This window comes from Dendrobium catenatum, unplaced genomic scaffold (assembly GCF_001605985.2).
Source record: "Dendrobium catenatum unplaced genomic scaffold, ASM160598v2 fragScaff_scaffold_95, whole genome shotgun sequence".
In the NCBI taxonomy this organism is placed as follows: Eukaryota; Viridiplantae; Streptophyta; class Magnoliopsida; order Asparagales; family Orchidaceae; genus Dendrobium; species Dendrobium catenatum.
The window spans coordinates 1-7,183 of NW_021318557.1; the positions used below are offsets into that span (position 1 = coordinate 1).

At 35.3% G+C, this 7,183-nt stretch overlaps 1 pseudogene; it reads left to right on the top strand.

Moving 5' to 3' along the window:
• The first annotated feature begins 1,534 nt into the window (after positions 1–1,534).
• On the top strand, positions 1,535–6,853 carry LOC110095851 (annotated as a pseudogene).
• Positions 6,854–7,183: the final 330 nt, after the last annotated feature.

A 7,183-nucleotide genomic window follows, 5' to 3' on the forward strand; every position in this document is an offset into this window, starting at 1 on the left:
TTTGACAGAGTGACGAATTAACTTTTTATTATTATAAACTAATTGTCCTCCAAAATATAAAAACGAAAAATTGCAATGTTATAAATTGATACTTTATTCTAAAGATATCATTTTAATATAAATTTATTTTAATATTATTGAAACAAATTAAATATATAATTAATAGACATATCAACATATTACTAATAACTTCAAAATTTAAAAATTTACTACATTAACAGTTCTATAACTCTCTTAATCCATCCTAAACATATCTATGATGAGCTTGCGGTCTAAAGATTATCTACACTTCCCTATTTCTTTTAACTTTATTCTTCTCATCATATTCTTGGCTTAGCGGCCAAGTCTTAAGCTTCATTTGGGACAACTTTTTTTATTGCTTTTTAAAACAAAATTTTAGTTAAAAAATTAAATTTTTATACCTAAACTTTCTGCTTTAATAAGAGCAATTAAAAAGTGTCCCAAATAAAATCTTAACTGTTGGAAAATTTTATTATATATTACTTTTGGGATATAATTTAAGATAAATTCATTACATATATTATGACTACACAATAGGATTCAAAGTCCAAAGACTTTATTGATAATTAATATATCCAAGAATGATTATCATATAATTGAATTTTACTATTAATATTTGCCAGAAGGTCCTTTTTCTTAGAGTGAGCGGGCTTGCATAATATAATAAATTATTTATTTTTATAAAATAATTTTAAGACTTCATTCTCAAATGCCTAAATAAACCAATAAATAGGATAATTAAATATTCATGCTTGCACCCTAACTCAAGTATTGGTATACGTCGATCGAACATACCGCTAGTTAAACAAGGCCCCGAACTAGCCGTTAGATTGTTTCACAATGTGTTGGATTCACGTGCACGCCAGGACTCGTCCTTCCTTGACAACCGCTGGCAAAAGTTGTGGGAATGGCGGTTAAGACAGGAGCTCAGCGAGATAAGACGAGAGAGAGACACAATAGGGGCTGAGTAGGAATAAAGGGAAGGCAATGGGTGCAAATTTGGGGAGAATGGTTCTGTGCTTTCTTTTCTCTTTGTGACTTTTTTGTCCTTTCTTTGTGCTCTCGCAATCGCGTTTTCCACAAGTGCGTAGGGGACAGAGGATCAAGTGATCGCCATGGCTACTCTGGAGGGTGTTCAGTGAATGTGCTGGAGAAATAACTCGTACATGACGTTTGAAGACTCGGGAGCTTGCCGCTTCGACGTCCAGAGGTCTACGAGATAACGTTAAAGGAGGTCGGTCTATTTTCTGAATTTTTTTTTTTTTAATAAAAGCCATATCTTTGTTCACCTTATCGGATTGGACCTCTTCTTTTCAACCTTGCTTCGTCCTCGCCATTTTTTTCTGATCCGGAATTTTCTGATTATGATATAGTCAGATCTAGTAGTTTGTCTATGGATCGATCAGTTATTTGATTTTTCTTTAAGAGTTGTAATTCTAGGGTTTCGGTTGACGATCTTGGGGGAGTGATTTAGGCTTGTTTAGTTGCTAGATATGTCTCTGGCTGAGTGTAGTTTGCAATCGTGTGGTTGAAGCGCAAGAGCTAGGTGGTAGCGGAACTTTATATCATCTCACTTTGGGAGGCGATAGATGCCGGGATTAAAAAGCTCTACGAGGCAAAGGACTGTGGACGAAACCATGCTTAATCATAGCGTAGAGCATGCAGGACTTCAACATACTGGGCGAATGGAGAATCGCCAGCCTTCACCCTCGCTGACCTGGTGCTTCAAGCGAGTAATGAAGAATGCCTTTTTTTCTCATTTTAGTTTGTTTCTAGTCAACTCTTCTTGTAATGTTTTCTCTTTGGGACGCGCTCTATCAATTTCCATACACTGATTTTTTTTTTTTTCGCTAATCCCTGTACTCGTAGAGTTTTTGTTATGTATGAGATTGTCTCCTTACCATTCACATTATTCTCCCTGCTGGTTAATGGTTCTGAAAACAATTCACAAGAAGGAATCAAAAGAAGGGAAACGAAAATGGTGAAAGGAATTGAATTAGACTAGTTTTCATGCACTTTTTTGGTTCTGAGAAATAAGGGTGAAAATACTGTTGATCTTTATCAATGCCTGTACGCTCTCGTACCCACGTCCTCCCTTACCGCGGCGGTCATCCCCATCTCTTCGCAGTCGTCCCGCTGCCAACCCCTGACTCTTCACACATCTCCTACTCGCTCCTCACCTATCTCTCTCTTCGATCTCTCGTCCCTAGCTCTTGCTAAATTCCCTGCTACTTCTCCTTCCTTTATCTCTTCTTTAGCCAATGATGAAGCCACCTATCACTCAGCTTAGTTGAAGATTTGGCAACGGTATACTTGCTTTTTAGACGACCAAGATATGAGATTGTTGCCAGAGGAATGTGCAAAAAATCGGTAATTTGATTTCCGTCGAGTCGAGTCCTGATGCCAGTCAACGTCTGCATAAGCTTTTGAGCTGAATATCGCCTATCGTGAGAGGAAGGACTGAACCGGATAGAGTGCCTTTGATGTAGCGTAGCAAAAGATGTTTGAGTGCTTGATAAGTCTTGATTGGTGGAGCTTGCCATATGTTGGCTAGATAGAATTAGTGGCAAAAGGGATGTCTGGGTCGAGTGATTGATAGAGTATTGAGATTGAACCCGCGAGTCTGCGGTAGAGTTAGGGATATAGGAAAAAAAGTTTGAACGGAGCTGGAGCAGTCTTGGGCTTGTTCTTTGGTGTAATTAGAGTCCGGTGTGGACTTACAGTATGCAAACTCATAGCGGATTGTAGCAGCTTTTGTAGCGTAGTGAAATATGATTTGAGAAAAAATTCTGAATTTTGTGCGAAATTAAACCTATATACCGAGAAATAAAGAAATCTTGACGCAAGCTTTTGTAGAAGCAAAGTGAGTACTATAGTTTATGGGAAGAAAGCAGATTCTTCCTGGACAAGAATATCATACCGTGTAGATTAGTATGTAAATATTTGAATATTGTTGGCGTTGAAATAGTAAGGCAAAGAAGGGTCGGCAACGACTGAACTTGAAGCCAAGGTTGAGAAAAGAAAGTTGGTAAATTTCTGTAACCATTGTCGAGGTGCTTTGTTGCGACCATATATAGATTTTTGAAGTTTGCCGTTAGCTGTGGATACGTGTCAGATCCCTGAATGAAGCGGTTTAAATAAGATTTGTATGTAATTGTCTGGAGTAAGATGGGTGGTACACTAGAATCACCAACCCAGTACTTGAGTAGCATGGAGGAGATCAGAGCCATTAGCGCACGAGGCTCCAAGTAATGGTTTGGAGTGTACTTAAATTACAACGATGCCCAACAGTTGATAGGCAAATGTGTACAGGTTTGTCCAGGCATATTTGGCAGTTGGATCGGTCAGAGTTGATAGAATGTGAACGGTTGCGAATCGGAGGAGAGCACCGGGCGGCGGAAAGAAGGTGTTCTTGCCTCCTAATAGATCGTCGTTTGGCGCAACTGTCCTCGCTTTTTTTATTGGTCATTCTGTACCGGCCGTCCCAAGCCTTACGACGCCCGGGCCTTAGAAGGGGCATTGTGTAAAAGGGTGGAATTGGGTTCATGGAAGAAATGATCTTGCATGGTGGTTCTTGTTTGGACTATTGATCCTTTTTCGCTGGCAAGAAGCAAATAGGAGTGTCTCAATGCGTTATGTACCAAGATGGTCGGTTATCCCAATTTGAAGAAAGACTCAATTTATATGCTGATGGATTCGGATCGTCATAACGCAAGAATAGCTCTTTGTTCGGAGCTATTTGAAATGGAATGAATATTTTCTGTCATGCGTCAATTCTTAGAACCGAGAGAGTGATGTTATCTGATCGATATGTCTTGAATTTGAGCGAGTATACTAGTTTCGCACTTTCTAGACCTGGCAAATTTTTCATCTTGATATTGTGAACGTTTGTTCTTGAGTTTGGATACACTTTGAGAATGGTTTCGTAGGGCTGCAATCGACATTCAAGAACCGACCAATTTCGTTGAGCGTCGGGGGAGGAAGGCACAAAGGAAAGAATCAAAGACGAAATGGTTAGAAGAATGCAGAGATGAAGATTGTTGTCGATGAAATGCCATAGTTTGTAATCGGAGCTGGTGGAATCAATCGAATTGGAGTTTCGGGCCGTTAGGTGTCCACAAAGCCATTCGCCCCTCAAAGTGAAGTGCTGGAGCAGTTGAAGCGCCAGTTCCTACGTGCGAGGTAAGCTGAGTGGGAACGAGATTCTGATGTTTGAGATCAAGAATTGAGAGGTGGGGGATAACAAGGTTAGATAAGAGAAGTTGAGAGAGTAGGGAAGAGGACTGGGAGGGAGGTAGCCGATTCTTGATTCTGCCATGGCAAAGCTCTGATACATGTGAGAACGGTAAAGGCAGACGGACAGAGCAAAATATGGAAGAAGATAAATGAGAAAAGTATCCAAGTATGAATGTCAAGTATATATTATATATAAAACTACAAGGGAATACAAGACCCGTCATAGATGATGACGTGGACAGTTCGCTAACAAATGCCCCGTAAAAAAGATTAGGGTTAATCGTCTCATGCCCTGATTGGATTTGGTCGAGATTGCATGATCTAGATTTTATAATTTCAGTGTAAATTTTGATCAAAGTTTAATTTTTTTAAGATACCAATTTCTGCAAAATATCAAATTTTGATGTTGGGTTTGGTCAAGAAGATTTTAACAACCTATATTTTTAACTTTGGTGTAAATTTTGATCAAAGTTTGTTTTTTTATGAAATATTTCTGCAAAATGTTAATTTGGTGGCCATACAATTATTGTTTGGGATGATCTTTACAAGTTTTTTTTACTTTTATCAAAAGAGAGAGTTTATATAGGTGCACATGGTTGGGTATGTAATATTAATTTACTGATTCTTTATAAACAAGTCATGATTGTAGAAATGCTGTGGAAGTGAATTCGCCTTAAATGTGTAGCATTGTGATCATTACTATACTTTTGATATTATTTCCTATGCAAGAAGTTCTTTTGTTATGAACTATAAAGAAGTGTGTCAAAGAGCTTAACTGAAATGAAGCATTCTGAAGCTCTTTAAAAGCTTCTAAGTTAAAGCTTACTGTACTAATTTACTGGGCACTACTACATGATCCGAGTTTCTTGAGAAACCAAAATTAAAACTTATATACAAAAATAATTTTATATCATTAAAATTGTTTTTATATGTTATTGATATAAAATAATTTTTAATTTTTAATTGATATAAACTTTTTAATAATATTTATTTAAAACTTATAATATTTTTTCATATAAGAAGTTATATATATTTATTATTAAAATTTATTTTAAATGTTACATCAACTAAATTTTATTAATCATTTAGTAATATAACATTTTATTAAATTTATATATTTCTTTAATTTAATAATAAAAATTAAAAAAATTGTTTTATATATTTTTTTCTAGATAAAAAAATTTTATTAAACTTTAAACAATTTGTATTATTAAGTTACAATTATAACTAAATATATTTTTATAATTTATAAATTATAACGTTTATAAATTTATTATTAAAATTTTAATAAATATATGATATCATATATTTTTAAAAATACTTAATATACATAATTAAATATTTAATAAATATTTATTAAAATTTATATATCATCAATTATTTAGTTACTTTTTGTTAAATTTACAATAATTATAGTTAATATAATTAATAGTTAATGATTACACTACATTTTAGGATTCGAAATATGTGCTTTTTCTTCATAATTGAATAACTAAAGACTCAACAACTGATCGCAAGCAGGGTACTTTTTGAATGATAATAAATTTTAAATTTATATTGGCATTTTTGGCATTTTTTTAAAAATGCCAGGTGTATTTTCTCCTTAAATTTTATGTCAAACACTTTTTACAAATTCCAAATTTTTTATACTCTCCTTTTAAAAATTTCCCTCTTCCTGCCAGATAGGAAATTTATTATTTTAGCTTTTTGTGAGTTGGTGTTTGCTCTTGCTTTCTCAGCCACTCCAAATGGAGAGATTATTACATTTGGTGTCCGAATGTGTTTATAGACCAATAACCACGCGCCACATCACCTAAAACTCGGTATTTTGGACTCGGTATTGCTCGTTGTATGCATTCGGACCGTTTGGTTTTTGACCGGATGTAATAATTTCTCCTCCAAATGAGCCCTTTTGATACCTCGTTGAATAATTGTTGGCCTGCCTCAGTGGTTTGTTACGTAGACTAAATAAGCCTAATGGTATGTTAGATGGACATGAACCTGGATGGAGGGCTGTTCCTACCCATGATCCCGTTGTCCAGGCTGCAGCAAACCATGCTGTTAAGGCCATCAATAATATGTTCAGTTTTCTTGTTACATTTGAGCTGCTTGAGATTCTACATGCAAAAGCTGAGGTCGAATAGTCTATTGAAGTCTTTTGATTTTGTTTCACTTCCTACGTTTTTGTTTGCTCTTTGAACATTACCTGAATACTGCTGATATTCTCTTTCATTATTTTTTGGCTGACAGGTGATTGAAGACTTTGCTAAGTTCGATTTACTGCTTAAACTAAGGAGGAGAGGAGGGAAGGTGGAGAAATACAAGGTGGAAGTTCACAAAAATGTGGGAGGGATTTTTAGTCTGAATCAATTCCTGGAGGGGTATTAGCTCCTTTGTCTTTGTTGTTGTTACTAGCAGACTTTTACTAATGAGCTGTTTAATAACTAATCACAAACTTAATGGTGGTGTTTTCTTTTTCTTATTTGGAGGTTAAATACTTGTTTCATGCATGGTTATGATTACTGTGAAAGTACTCAGGGTGTATTTGGAGCAATGATTTGGTTTCCTTCCTATGACAGATCATGAATTTGAATTACAAAATAGTCTATCTCATGATGGTATAACAGCATATATAATTAGAAATACCTTCTAAAACTCTCATTTTTGAGAGAGTTTAGCATTTGCTATTCTGTTTCCTAATAGTTTCTTTGGATGTTTATATATTTGCTTCTGAATGTAACAGGTTAAGTGTGCCTCCTATCAGACTAAAATGTCAATCAATACGTCATGTATTAATTAAAATCTTGTGCAAATTTAGATTTATATGCCTATTTGTTCACCTAAGTGTTGTGGAGATGAGGATGCTCGTGTGGGTTAGTGGCTTTAGTTTTAGAGATAGGATATGAAATGAGCATATACGTGAAAA